This window comes from Procambarus clarkii, chromosome 86 (genome assembly GCF_040958095.1).
Source record: "Procambarus clarkii isolate CNS0578487 chromosome 86, FALCON_Pclarkii_2.0, whole genome shotgun sequence".
Lineage (NCBI taxonomy): Eukaryota > Metazoa > Arthropoda > Malacostraca > Decapoda > Cambaridae > Procambarus > Procambarus clarkii.
Window position 1 is genome coordinate 14,697,294 of NC_091235.1, and position 16,092 is coordinate 14,713,385.

At 44.1% G+C, this 16,092-nt stretch overlaps 2 protein-coding genes across 2 annotated transcripts in view; both read left to right on the forward strand.

Moving 5' to 3' along the window:
• Positions 1-16,092, forward strand: part of LOC123768447 (uncharacterized) — a 487,820-nt gene that overhangs the window by 326,492 nt on the left and 145,236 nt on the right. The window lies entirely within an intron of this gene.
• The window catches only part of LOC123768469 (uncharacterized), a 90,348-nt gene continuing 80,923 nt past the window's right edge, over positions 6,668-16,092 (forward strand). Inside the window, exon 1 of the mRNA XM_045759058.2 lies at positions 6,668-7,875. The gene's annotated coding sequence lies outside the window, so the exon portion shown is untranslated. The remainder of the gene's footprint in view (positions 7,876-16,092) is intronic.

Genomic DNA, 16,092 nt, shown 5'->3' on the forward strand with positions numbered 1-16,092 from the left:
CATGAGCCCCTCACCCACGGAGGTGTACATGAGCCCCTCACCCACGGAGGTGTACATGAGCCCCTCACCCACGGAGGTGTACATGAGCCCCTCACCCACGGAGGTGTACATGAGCCCCTCACCCACTTCCGGAACAAGTGTTTTGCTGACTACTATTGTTCGAACTACAACGCTATAAATGCTTCACCCACGTACTACAATTACATGTAATTGGCAACAGAACCTAAACACCTAACCTAACCTAACCAATGCCTTAATATACACAATATGCTAATATAAAATATTAATTTATATTTGATAAAATTCCTATTTTGAATGAACAGCATGTTAAAATTTATGAATGCATCTTTGGGGTTGACCGCTGGATGGAATGGACTTGATCTGAGGACGGGTTGGCACGAGGTATTCATTCAGAATCCTGTTGCCTGGAGACTCGGTATGACACGTGACTGCCTTGCACAACATCACTAAACAATGGAGCAATGAGCCTCAAACTTGTGAACTTAACGTTGAAGTTGATATACTCTCACCCTGAATCATGCTACAGCCGTGCTGTGCATGACTTCCAGGGAGGACACACGAGCTGGCGAGCCTTCCACACACCAGGCAGATACTTCAGTCACGTATCAACAGTGGTGTGCGTTGCATAATCTAACACAAATACCAAGAGAGAGAGACTTGTTGATTCTTGGTGTGCTGCTCTTAGCTAGACTGGGAAGTGATTACAGAGTCGTGTAGACACTGACTTGGCTTTAATACTTTGATCAGTCAACTTGGCGTGAGATTGACCGTCGTGCTCACTCTTTGACAGGAGAGAACAGGCGCATTATTCTTGAGTCAAGGTTTGAAGGACGTGTTCCCCCTGAGAGGTGTTATGGGTGCCGGGGAGAAGCAGAAACAGGCGGTAATACTAATTATAATAATAATAACTGGTGTCCTTCTAGTAACTCGAACCAATAATTTGTGTATCAGGGCTGACCCTATACATGCACTCTATAGGCTAACAATCTCTCTAATTGATGTAGACTAGGCCTGGCCCCCAGGGATTAGCTATCCCACTGTTGGTTGTAAGGAAGTATGATAATCTACTGCCTACTGTCACAGGGTATCAAGAAGTTGGGGTTTTATGGTAATCTATTATCCCAACGTTCACCCCTTACAAAACCCCCGGCAGTGTTTATTGACATTTACTAGACTACCAACATATTTCTTTGATTGCTAATGATTTACAAACTAAAGTTCAAGCACTCGCACACACTTCTGATGGTAGTATAGTTTAGGTATTCCCCTCATAACTTCACAGGTACACTCGGTCCTCTCCAGTTGACTCCTACTATACCAAAAACAATTACCTTGTCTGAAGTTTCACATGATCATATAAAATATATAATATAGCGAGTGATGTCCCATTTTTTTTTTTTAGTACTGGCCAACTTATCAGCTAAATAACCTCTTGCGGAGAGCGCACAACCTCACAGCACTACTGCCAGTTACTAATTGAATCTGTTTGCTGCTCCAGGCAACGTCCAAGCAAAGCATCATACCGTAACCGACAAGTTTAAAATTGTTTTAATTTCCACCACTCGCTTTCCAAAACAATTTACAAATGATATAATCTACTGGCTGTTTTCATACTTAATTAAAATACCAAATTCTCTCTTCAAGCCAGCCAGTAGCTCACTTCTTACACATTCATCATACTCAGGCAGCTCTGCAGGCTACCGGTCTCACGCTCAAATCCTATACTCTTTTGTTATATGCAAATAACCCTTGTTTTGTAATGAAAAGACCAACCCTGGTCATAACGAGCTACAACTCGGCTCTACGGTCTCAATGGCTCTCAGCTTGGCTTGCTCAAACTGTGGCTAATATGGCCGCAGACCACTTGAGTTTACTCCTTACTACTACTCTACTATCCTGTGCTGCTGTCCACTTTAGAGGCGTAACTCAGTCATTTACGGCAAGAGTCCCTCACTCAGCCCTGTACTGAGTGAGGTAAACCGGGTCTCCAATCTCCGCATACGCTTAGAGAAAAATATAAGTTTTTTTTTATTATTATTATTTTCTACCACAGACGTGGCCACACATTTACAGTGCTAACCAGCATATATACATTTTCTTCTGTCCCCCATGGACAGGGTTAGAGATCAGTTAAACATATAGTTCAGGGATTTATTGAACAATCAACCACAGGTGATTCGGCACTTTTAAAATGCTAAGCTAACCTACATACGTAAATACATAGATACACAGATTTACGTATGCCCTATATAAAGTGATCGAAGTGTCATTAATGTGCATTTACAAAGATGAAATGCAATTCTGATCAGCTTCCATATGTACTTTATACACATACATATATATACACACACATATATACATGCATATATACACACACATATACATGCATATATACACACATGCATTCACATACATTTGTCTCTTTTACTCTGACAGGGTGAGATAGCTGACAGAGAAACTAGTGTGCAATTAAGCACTTAATCACTGAAGTCGATTAAGGTGCTTTTACAAGCTCAGGTTATATAGTTACATCACATACATACATTGCATAATTGATACATTACATGGTCAATCTTGGGTACAAGTCCAATATATCAAGAGCTCCAGTACTCGTATAGTAATTACAAAGTTCAGCATACCTCAGCCCAGGAGGGCGAAAGTCAGTTAATATGGGACATTCTACAATATAATGTTCAAGAGAGTGCACGTTTTCTCTTTCACAAAGTTGACACATTGTGTACTCGACATTTGGGTTTTGAGAAAGCTGCCAGATACGTCTATATCTCAGGCGTATTCTGGCCACTATAACATCACATTGCCGGGTTCTTGTTCCATATGTGTCCATATTAGTCCCATATGTGAATGTCTCCTCACGATATCTATCATAATGGTGGAGCAGTGTGGGAGGTTGCTCCATCTCTACTTTATCAATGGGGGGGGGGGGAAGAGAGAAATCAGACTTACCTGAGGCTTCTATTCAGTAGTTTGTTGATTGCTTAATGTATTCAGCTTTTCTTTCTTGCATATGCCAACTTGATTTATTGTTCCAGACAGTGAGAGAGAAGTTGGGATGGTCGCGTTCGACGTGGACGGAATGGAAAAAGATAAGAAATTATATTTGACATCCTTATCTTAGTGCCAGTTTTATTTTCAAGTTGTAATATTATTTCATTGATGAACTAATTTAAAACATCTACTTTCTATTAATAGTATTGCTAAGCAAGTTCACAGTTGTCTTTCAATATATTAATGACGTACAAAAATAAATTAGAATGGTGGGGAAGGCATATATGGAATATTGTTTTCGAGAGGAAGAGACTGGTAAAGCCTCAAGGATGTAAGCATACGTCTGATGCTGATCTTATTACCATCTTCTTGAGGTTATCTTGAGATGATTTCGGGGCTTTAGTGTCCCCGCGGCCCGGTCCTCGACCAGGCCTCCACCCCCAGGAAGCAGCCCGTGACAGCTGACTAACACCCGGGTACCTATTTTACTGCTAGGTAACAGGGGCATAGGGTGAAAGAAACTCTGCCTATTGTTTCTCGCCGGCGCCTGGGATCGAACCCAGGACCACAGGATCACAAGTCCAGCGTGCTGTCCGCTCGGCCGACCGGCTCCCGACCATGACTGAGCTTTACGTGTGGGGAAACTGCATGAAGATTAAAGTAGATTTTGAATAGGTCGCAAAATGTAGTGTTGGATTTTATATGCAACATGTATAGACTCGTAATTAATGTATTAATACCCACAAGCATATATGGTTGATGCGCCACGTTTTAGCATCGTGACTTGTCATATTTTGGAATTTCCTTTATTGAATGTTCGAAGAAATGTGTGCAAAACATTTAACATTAAAATGTTTATTAAACAGAATTTGAAATAAAAATGCAAGAGTTATGTTTAACATTTAAATCATTACAGTGTATTTGTATGTGTGACGGAAAAATTGTCAATAAATGAGAAGAAAAAGCTGTTTGGGTTAAGTTATTTGCATCCTGTTTTGTATGTGTTATTGTATTGCCTTAAAAAATGCGGGTGTTCTTTTGTGCCATTATCATAAATGTGCAGAGTAACGTTTGCTGCCCGTCTCTTGCCTGCTGTCCGTCTCTTGCCTGCTGCCCGTCTCTTGCCTGCTGCCCGTCTCTTGCCTGCTGCCCGTCTCTTGCCTGCTGCCCGTCTCTTGCCTGCTGCCCGTCTCTTGCCTGCTGCCTGCCCCTTGCCTGCTGCCTGTCTCTTGCCTGCTGCCCGTCTCTTGCCTGCTGCCCGTCTCTTGCCTGCTGCCCGTCTCTTGCCTGCTGCCCGTCCCTTGCCTGCTGCCCGTCTCTTGCCTGCTGCCCGTCTCTTGCCTGCTGCCCGTCTCTCGCCTGCTGTAGCAACGTACAAGTTTGAACACCCACAGCTTGGTGAAACACCCGGTGCTGTCCTCGTATGTATTGGAATGTTGTTCTACTCGCCACTGTAATATCAAGTGCTGTTCATTGTAACATTGTAACGCCTAAATATGTTGATTTAGCATGTCAAATCAACCACATGTAACATTGTAATCATTGTAACACCTGATTCTGGCATACTATTCAGCTTTTCACCGTCTCTGTAACATATCTGTGATCCTCTCTAAATCTCATCTATTAGTGATGGTATTCAACTGTTGGTGAGAAAGGTAGTAGTAGTAAGGAAGAGAGGAGTAGGGAGGAAATATGGAATGGATAGGAAACTGAGGCTCAGGCGATAAGGAGGGAGTCGGGGTTAGGGGAGATAAGGAAGCAGTGTGCAGGATAATGGAGTGACTGATTAATTACTTACTGATTAATTAATTACCAATTTAATTACTGACTAAAATACTTAATTACTTACCGACTGGCGGGTCGTATTCGGGGAAAATTAGGATTAAGGACCTGGCCTGGACGCTGTGCATGCTAGTGGCTTTACAAGAATGTAAGAACTCTGGTTAAAAATGTATTTATTGACTGGTTTATAAAAAATATTTATAATTGCTTATTTATTTAAATATAATTGTAATGTGTGTATTGTCTGAAGGAAGGCATATAACATTGTCAATGATGCAGTGTGTCAAATATGGATCCCATTCAATATTAGCCTCAGAATACATGATGGAACCGATGAAGTAACTGAAGCCTAGTTGCAACCTGTCTTCTTACAAATAGTCTTTACAAATTTATTTATTTTGATTTATTTATATATATACAAGAAGGTACATTGGGATTGTGAGGATACATAGCATAGTAATAACATTCTTGTAAAGCCACTAGTACGCGCGGCGTTTCGGGCAGAAATTAATTACGTTTTGAATTTGATTCGTTTTGAATTCAAATTACGTTTGAATTTGGCCGTTTGCCCGTATGGCCGAAAATGAACGTAATATGAAAGTGAAAACAAAAATTTAAAATTTGGATTTTTTTTTTCCAAAACAGTAGGCTAAGGGTTCTCTGGTAGGTTAGGAGGGCAGGAAGTTCTCCTAAGGTTTCAAAACGTCATGGAAAACCGTTAATTGAAAGTTTCCTCTCCTAACCTAACAGACTAAGCTGGAGGACCCAAATAGAAAACAGACAGTACATCACTTTCGTGAACCGATTTCATCTCAAATTACGTCCATTTTTCGCCATACGAGCGAAAGGCGACGATACAAGGTGGTGTGAGGCCGCCCACCACAAGCACAAGGTGGTGTGAGGTCGCCCGCCACAAGCACAAGGTGGTGTGAGGTCGCCCACCACAAGCACAAGGTGGTGTGTGGTCGCCCACCACAAGCACAAGGTGGTGTGAGGTCGCCCGCCACAAGCACAAGGTGGTGTGAGGTCGCCCACCACAAGCACAAGGTAGTGTGTGGTCGCCCACCACAAGCACAAGGTGGTGTGGCCGCCCACCACAAGCACAAGGTGGTGTGGCCGCCCACCACAAGCACAAGGTGGTGTGAGGTCGCCCACCACAAGCACAAGGTGGTGTGAGGTCGCCCACCACAAGCACAAGGTGGTGTGTGGTCGCCCACCACAAGCACAAGGTGGTGTGTGGTCGCCCACCACAAGGTGGTGTGTGGTCGCCCACCACAAGCACAAGGTGGTGTGTGGTCGCCCACCACAAGCACAAGGTGGTGTGTGGTCGCCCACCACAAGCACAAGGTGGTGTGAGGTCGCCCACCACAAGCACAAGGTGGTGTGAGGTCGCCCACCACAAGCACAATGTGGTGTGTGGTCGCCCACCACAAGCACAAGGTGGTGTGAGGCCGCCCACCACAAGCACAAGGCCTCCACACAAGTAAGTTTAGGCTTCGGCAGCCTCGCCTGCCACCTCTTACGTGACAAGCGAATAGCAGGCAATTGTGAACCTTATGTCACTAGCGCTTAAGAAACACATTTGCTCTCTCGCTGGACCTGTGTCGATCATTGCCCAAAGTTACCAGTTACTAATATAAATATTTCCTACAACTGTACAAACCGTTAATTAAAACTATGTTTATGTATAGAAAATATGTTAAAATAATGAGGTGGGTTAATAATGAGATGTATGTGTTTTATGTGGGCAGTTAGGAGAGTCCACATAAAAGTATTATGTTAAACGAGAGAGGAAGTGGCGTGTGGCAACAATGCGCAACGTCACTGGCCGATGCTTGGCGGAGGCAGTTGCCGTAGTGCAGTGGTCTGGTGCGCACCTGTGTGTGGCGCTCCCTGTGTCTGGCACCCGGCACGTTTTGGCACCCATTACACCCGCCTGACACGTGTTGGTATTGGTCAAACCCACCTGACACGTGTTGGCACTGGTCAAACCCACCTGACACGTGTTGGCACTGGTCAAACCCACCTGACACGTGTTGGCACTGGTCAAACCCACCTGACACGTGTTGGCACTGGTCAAACCCACCTGACACGTGTTGGCAATGGTCAAACCCACTTGACACGTGTTGGCACTGGTCAAACCCACCTGACACGTGTTGGCACTGGTCAAACCCACCTGACACGTGTTGGCAATGGTCAAACCCACTTGACACGTGTTGGCACTGATCAAACCCACTTGACACGTTCGCACTGAATGCATCCACTTGACACGTGTTGGCACTGGTCAAACCCACCTGACAAGTGTTGGCACTGGTCAAACCCACCTGACACGTGTTGGCACTGGTCAAACCCACCTGACACGTGTTGGCACTCGCCACACCCACCTGACACGTGTTTAAACCCGCTGTACCAAACTGACACGTGTTGACACTGCATCCTCCTGTCACGTGTTGGCACTGGTCAAACTCACTTGACGCGTGTTGGCACTGGTCAAACTCACTTGACACATTGGCACTGGTCAAACTCACTTGACACGTGTTGGCACTGGTCAAACTCACTTGACACATTGGCACTGGTCAAACTCACTTGACACATTGGCACTGGTCAAACCCACTTGACACGTGTTGGCACTGGTCAAACCCACTTGACACGTGTTGGCACTGGTCAAACCCACTTGACACGTGTTGGCACTGGTCAAACCCACTTGACACGTTGGCACTGGTCAAACCCACTTAACGTGTTGACACTGCATCCTCCTGTCACGTGTTGGCACTGGCCACGCCCACCTGTCACGTGCTTAGATATTGGCACTGCCACCGTCCACAACGCCGGTGGGTAAAGCAGTAACAACTTGTGCCCTCCAATGTTAAGTGCCTCGACCTCCACTCCTGCTGCCCCGGGCACTCTAGTGATCATCCAGACTGTTGTAGCTGGCATGACCCTCGTGTGGGAAGCAGCAGCGAGTGCCTCACCGCCCGTGTGAAGCCCCTGGAGCTGTGAGGCGCTGACCCCCGCCCCTGAGGGAGGAAGGGTCACGTCCGTTAACCTGATCTCCGCAATAACCAAGTGAGACTAAAGTAGTTTTTTCGTTTTGTTTACATTTGTGAGTACAGGAACCACCACTCCTGTTACCAGGCTGAGGGACCTTATAGTGTCCCCTAACTCCCCTTGTCACACAAGAGTTAAGATGATGATAATAACACACAATAATACCATGAAAATAACATACACAAAATAGAAGATTCTTTTGTATTTCGTTTTTCTTATATGGGACACGGCACACAAAGGGAGAGGTGCACAGTATATCATTAAAAAAGAACTCAAGCTGAAGGCAAACACAGCACCGCTCCTGTGCCAGGTAATGTTACGGGCTCACCATAGCCTGTGCTACTTGGAACTTGTTCCAAGTAGCTGAATCTATAACAACAACAATGAAGGCAAAACAACAAGTTGCCTAAGCGGCAGGATTGGTGACTTGACATCGGCATACATGGAAAAAAACTCTTCATAGTGGAAGCTCCTAACAAGGCCCCAGAGCGGGAGGGATATCATATATGCACATGGGGGTCCCTCTGGCCGCCGCCTTATCCACTCGTGGGCTCCGGCCAGGTCATCCACCCTCTTGTGAGACACCATTTGGAGAAGTGGTACTCCAGATGACGACTCTGCTTAGATAGTTGGCTGCTAGCTATCCTGGCTGCGGTTCACCTAAGCAAGACTATATTGACCCTTATGCACCCTGTGCACGGTGATCCTGGGACTAAGGTGGTCTGCCCCTAGATGTGGTCTTGGACCATATTCTGTAGATGGAATATGTCCAGGTCAGGGCCTTCACAGAGCAAATCTCAAGGTCGCTCTTGGTGAGTCCCATATCCTGTAGACCACGCGCACTCTCCTTGCACCATCCTCTTCTCCAATTAAGGGTTATTGAAGAGGTGGATGCTGTGTGTTTCCCAGTATATTTCCTGACCTTTTGAAGGATCTCTGGGGGTGCCGTACTTGTCGCACTTGCTCTGATGTGGACGGGAGAGTGGGAAGTTATCAGCAGAGACCTGGGTGTCTAATATGAAGGCCTCATCACCTTTGCAAGCTATGATGTCAGGCTAACAGAAGGTCCCTCCATCCGGTATACGGACTTCACGTTCCACCTCAAAACCTCTTTGCCGCAGGCGGCCGGCTACGAACGGGGTGATATCGCCATGACGTTTCACCCGAGCCCCGTGTGTCTTGTGGCATGCCTGGGATATGTGGCCCAGGGTCCCTGGTTTCTGACAAGCATCGCAGAGACCAGAAGCCTCGGGTCTACCCCTAGCTGCTCTAGACGGAGTGGATACAGCGTTTACCCTAATCTGGATGGCATGAGTAAAATCTCCGCTTAGCAGACGGGTACCGGATGCGACCCACTTATGGGAAGATGGAACCTCACAAGAGGACGCAAGGCGGGCACCATCAACCATGCTATACAGTTTTGCTTTCCACCTTATAGAGCGCTCAGTCGTTCTGTTAGAAGGGGTTCCGGCGGCCGTGGTCGGGTCTACCCATCGACCCATTCGCGCTTGGAACGCGGGTAGGAGAGCCGCTGCCACTATCACTGGATCCTCCGACTCTACCAAAACCCCGAGCCGCTTGTTCTTCTGTAGACAGATTGATGCAGCAAAGTCGGGAATTCCTAGTCCACCGTCCTTCACGTCGGCATGAAAATAGGCATTAGGAGTATCACGAGGCAGCCGCAGCCAGCCACGAATGGCATGCCGTAGCCGCCGGTCAAGCCTCGCTAATTCCGTCTTAAACACGCGTCCGAGAACAAGCCGGTGGTTCATCTTGGGGAATTAGGTGGTGTTTTAGCCTCTGTTGGGGTTTGAGTGGCGCCTTAGTGATGTTCGTCAGGCCGTCCTCAAACAGGGAACCATAGGATAGGCGTCTGCCCCGGGCCCCGGTAAGTATTCCTACATACTTCTACTCGTCCGCCACACTCATAGTGTATTGAGGTCCCCCATCATGGTCCCCCCCCTTACTGACCCTCCCCCAGGATGCAACCCCACAACAGGCTGACTAACTCTTGAGTATCTACTTACTGCTTGGTGAACAGGTGCATTAGGTGATAGGAAACGTACCCAACCGTTCCTCACCCGTCAAGGATTCCAACCTGGAATTCCCGATTATGAGTCGAGAAGGGAACCCAACTGAACTACAGGGAGGCTTGTTGACGTGTCAACGGTACGAGGCTGTTCATCTGTGTGATGGTTCAGAGCTGTAGGTGGTGTCAGGTGACCAGCCACTGGAGGTATTTTTTTTATTATTTTTGAATTATTATTATTATTATTATTATTATTATTATTATTATTATTATTATTATTATTATTATTATTATCTACCACAGACGTGGCCACATATTTACAATGCTAATCAGCATATATAAGTTTTCTTCTGTCCTTCTTGGACAGGGTGAGAGATGTGTTAAGCATATAGTTCAGGGATTTATTGAACAATTAACCACAGAAGGTGATTGTAGTGTTTTTAATCTAACCTACGTACATAAAGGCACAGATATACATCTGATCTACATAACCAGCGTTGGAGGTGTTGACAATATGGGGTCCGTCGCTTGCCTGCCCGTACGCCAGTAGGCTATAATCTCATATTTTATGACAAGTATGTTTTTGTTATGCTGTAGGCCTAAGTGACGATATTTGTTGCCGTAGTTGCAGACGTGCAAGGGAAGGGAACTATCAGGAGAAAGCAGCAATAAGCCATTCCGACTACATGGCTATAATACAACCGACTACATGGCTATAATACAACCGACTACATGGCTATAATACAACCGACTACATGGCTATAATACAACCGACTACATGGCTATAATACAACCGACTACATGGCTATAATACAACCGACTACATGGCTATAATACAACCGACTACATGGCTATAATACAACCGACTACATGGCTATAATACAATGCACAGATTGTCATCCAGACGTGGAGTGGATGACAGCCGGTCTATTGTATTCCGGTGTCACTATATAACCTTGTGTTCTATTTACAACCAAAGCACCGCAATATTGACGTTTTCAACGCATGGGCTTTAATAGGTTAAGTGGGTTGCTTGGGTTTGTACGTTTCTGGTTAAGCAAAAGTTTAATTTATTCAGAATATAGATCCGAGAGAGAGCGGGCTGGCCAATGTATATGAACAATATATATGTATAATATTAGGACAATATATGTATAATATATAATATATAATTTACCTGAGGGCCACAATCTCGTGGCCACGACGGGGACAAGAAGCCGGCCGCTTGTCATAGTTCCCCCATTTGTCCTCATATTTTTCCTAGTTTGATTTTGAACTGCAGTAATGGTTTGGTATTTACGGCTTCGGTGGGTAGGCGGTTCCATGGGTTTATAACTGTGTGATCGAAAAGAATTTTCTGTTTTGTTAGATATTGTGGCTTGTTGAAGCTGTTGCTCCTTGTATGTGTTACATCGGACCTCTTGAAGAAATTCTCTGGATTTCTCTGGATTTGGAACATCATGGAATGGATGTTCCATTTGTTTAGCAGTTTCAATGAGATCAGCCCTATCATGTCTGGTTTGATGTGGTGTCAGTCCTGAAGCCCTCAGCCGTTCCTGCCATGAGAGTCTTGAGTTGTCAGCTCTGACATCCCAGAGTCAGTTCTGGGAGGATTCTTGGCCCTAAACGTTTTACTTTCTCCAGAGTAGTACTTTCTCCTGTTACTGCACTAGGATGTGTTTTCCTTTCTCGGGGACTGGAAGGTTTATCATTTACAAATCACAATCAATTGTGGTTAATTTACAATCAATTTACAAACCACAATAAACCAAGATTTATCGAGGTCTCCCCTAAGGTTAACTGTTGATCTTCTCCAGGAAGGTCCCATCAGAGTTCCCTAACCCCCGGGTACCTATATTCTGGTAGGTAAACAGAGGTATCAGGTGACAAGAAATAATGGCAAAACATCTCTTGTCATATTGAAGGAAGCGAATTCCGAACTTTTCGATTGTGAACTAATTGTTGTGATTACTGTAACAAGACCCAATTACACTACATGCTCTCAGAGCAAGGAAGAGGCCTACCACCTGCATGAGGGTCTTGTAGCTGAGAGGACAGTGCGCAGGACTTGTAATTCTGTGCCCAGGTTCGATTCCCGGACCAGGAAGAAACAAATGGGCAAAGATTCTTTCGCCTGATGCCCCCCTGTTATCTAGCAGTAAATAGGTACCTGGGAGTTAGACAGCTGTTACGGAGCTGCTTCCTATGTGTGTGAGGGGGGGGGGAAGGGAACAAAATTTAGTTAATAGTTACAGTTGATTGATTGATAGTTGAGAGGCGGGCCGAAACAGCAGAGCTCCACCCTCGCAAGAACAACTAGGTGAATACAACTAGATGAATACAGCACCTACACGCTCCCTGACAACAAGGGAGAGAGGCCTACCACCTACATGGGACAAATAGTGTCTTGAGATAAAGACGAACACCAACACCACCACTCGAGCATAAGATCAGACAAGCACTAGAGACAAGGTGGAGGCAAGTGAGAAATTATCATTATGACTTGCCACCGGAGGCGCCTAGTTTATTGTGCACTTCCATACTCATGTGTTAGACGCGGAGGGTGTGTAGTGGGCGCCATCTTGCTAGTTGAGTACAAGGAGGGGGGGGGGGGGCAGGGAGGACAAGGGAAGGGGTGTTGTAGAAGGAGTGAGGGAGACATTAAGGAGACAGACAGCCATAAATCACAGTAAGTATGATGGAAAGAGCGAGGCATAACGAGCCCACAAGACTAGTGCAGTGTCTGTAAGAGTTATGGGGGGCGCCCCTCCCCCTTGCACCATGCACTTGCCTCCCTGAGAAGGGGGGTCATGACCTTGGTAACCCCCCTTCCCACTCGCAGGCATGCGTGCAGGCACTCACTCACTCTCAACTGCATAACTTCAAAGGCATTCACCATTTTGTATTGTCTTTTGTATATATATATATATATATATATATATATATATATATATATATATATATATATATATATATATATGTCGTACCTAGCAGCCAGAACGCACTTCTCGGCCTACTATGCAAGGCCCGATTTGCCTAATAAGCCAAGTTTTCATGAATTAATTGTTTTTCGGCAACCTAACCTACCTAACCTAACCTAACTTTTACCGCTACCTAACCTAACCTAACCTATAAAGATAGGTTAGGTTAGGTTAGGTAGGGTTGGTTAGGTTCGGTCATATATCTACGTTAATTTTAACTCTAATAAAAAAAATTGACCTCATACATAATGAAATGGGCAGCTTTATCATTTCATAAGAAAAAAATTAGAGAAAATATATTAATTCAGGAAAACTTGGCTTATTAGGCAAATTGGGCCTTGAATAGTAGGCCGAGAAGTGCGTTCTGGCTACTAGATACGACATATATATATATATATATATATATATATATATATATATATATATATATATCCGGAGAATCTCTCCAGGTAGGTAAGACATTAGGAAGAATTTCTTCAGTGTCAGAGTTGTTAACAAATGGAATACATTTGTTATGGAATGGAATGCCTCCAACGATGCAAATAAATTTTGGTTTAAAGATGATAATGATGCTAGGATGTAAAAGGGTGACTGTTGTGACCTTGCAAAGCATTGACTTTTTGTGCGGAATAAAATGAAAAATTTGAAAAAAAAAAAAAAATGCCAAAATGGTTCGATTGGCATTTGTCAGGTAGGCTGCTCCATGGTTCAAAAAAAAAAAAATACAAATTTGAAAAACGCACAAATGTCATAAAGGTCCATTCAGTGTTTGTCCCTGAACATAACCAGAACATAACGATGGCAACACAGAAGACACCGTTCAACATAACAGGCCAATTTACACTTGATTAATCTTTGTATGTAGATAGCAGCTGCCTCGTATGGGCCAATAGGCCTTCCGCAGTTACCTCTATTCTTATGTATCCCCCCATGTTTTCACCTTTATTGTCTTATCACTTGACCCAGTGCGGGTATAAAATCAACCAAACATGAAAATTCCTTTCACTTGAGAATGAACCATGGAGGTTCGAAACGTTGTGCAAATTGTATAAATAAGTGTAATACATTCTATAGTAATTCACTTCTTTTCTTCACCTTAAAATTACGAAAATGAGTTTTGGAGAACTCCTCTTTCAGCTAAGCCCTGATGCTAAGAAAATAGAGGGATAGAAGCCCTAAATCAGAAAATAGTAAATACAGAATATGCGGTCATATTCAATGAGACATATATATATATATATATATATATATATATATATATATATATATATATATATATATATATATATATATATATATATATATATATATATATATATATATATATATATATATTCTAGAGTTCTAACACGCTCGTACAGTCACTAGCACACATAGTGTTTCGGGCAGGTCCTTAATCTAATGTTCCCCTGAATATGACCCGCTAAATCGTTTAACAAGGTACCCATTCATTGCTGGGGGAACAGAGGCTACAGTTAAGGATTGGTGCCCAGTCAATCCTCCCATTACTATACTGCGTAACCAAAAAAGGTATTTTCTCGAATATATTTCTACTTGTATTATAATTTTGTGTGATAATTAGGCTTTGAAGAATTGTTTTGTTACTGTGGAAAAGTTTGAATGTAATCAGTTGTGATTTGGGTGTAAATTTGTCATACATAAACACTGCATTGGGTGCATTAGCGAGCACCCAAGTGTTCCTTATGTGGACGGAGTGCACACGCACGCACTCACACACTCATCAGATCCCTCAACACTCAACAATCAACATATGCACAGATGTTGTTCAGCTGAAGAACAACACCAGGTGTCTTGTTACTAACGCTGCGATTAATAAATCCCAGTGTCCTATTTGCCTTATTACGAACATTGATGCATTGATCCTTTGGTTTTAAATTCTTACTAATCGTAACTCCCAGATTCCTTTCGCAATCCGACTTCGCAATCTCGACACCATCTAGCTCGTATCTTGTAACTCTATCATCATTACCTAGCCTCAGAACTTTACATTTATCAGCATTAAACTGCATCTGCCAATCTTTTGACTATTTCAAAACCCTATTTAGATCAACTTGAAGTGATAGTGAGTCTTTTTCCGTGTTAATTTCCCTGCCAATTTTTGTATCATCGGCAAATTTTCATATGTTGCAAATTTGCAACATATGTACTCAAAGAAGAAGTGGAAGCCACCTCCACCCTCAACTTTAAGGCCATATTCGACAAAGATTTCTGCAGTTAGAAAGAAAAAAACATGCAGGAGGTACAAGAAGAGCAAGAGGCGGGACGTAGAGCTAGAGCTCAGTCTCTCGGAGACACTGATAGGTAAACACTATCTAGGTGCTTATCCAGTGACGATTGTCTCGTCACTTTAACTCTTTACTGTATTTATTTCTCTCTCTCTCTCTCTCTCTCTCTCTCTCTCTCTCTCTCTCTCTCTCTCTCTCTCTCTCTCTCTCTCTCTCTCTCTCTCTCTCTCTCTCTCTCTCTCGTTACCTCCGCTTCTCCTGCCTCACAATCTTGCTCACTCAGTTCCTCCATCTCTCTTCCCTGGCGTGAGTTTCTCTATGAGTGGTTGTGTGTGCTTGCGTGCATGTGCTTGAGTGCGTGGGTGGGAGCGAGCCTGGTGCCCCCTGGCCCGGGGTGTGCCCGCTCCCACACAACACCTCCTTCACCAACTGCTGCTCCTCTTTCCTCCAAGTGCTACTGCCTCAGTAACGCAAACAATGGAGGCAAAACACACACACACACACACACACACACACACACACACACACACACACACACACACACACACACACACACACACACACGATAAGGATAAGGGAGTATCTAAGCAACAGGAAACAGCGAGTAACAGGAAGGGAGGGGGGGTATACCCAAGAGTGGCGAAATGTAACCAGCGGAGTCCCACAGGGCTCTGTACTTGAACCCATCCTGTTTCTGATATATGTAAACGCTCTTCCAGAGGATATAGACTCTTATGCCTTATGGCAAATTATGATAAATTATAATTATGACAAAGATTAATACAGAGGAAGATAGCAAGAGACTAAAAGATGACCTTAAAAACTGAAAGAATGGTCCAATATATGACTACAGAGTTTAACTCGAGTAATTGTAAAATAATGAAAATAAGTACAGAGAACAGGAGGCCAGACACAAGGTACCAACTGGGAGATAAATCCCTAAAAAAGAGTAGAGATAAAGATCTGGGGGTTGATATCA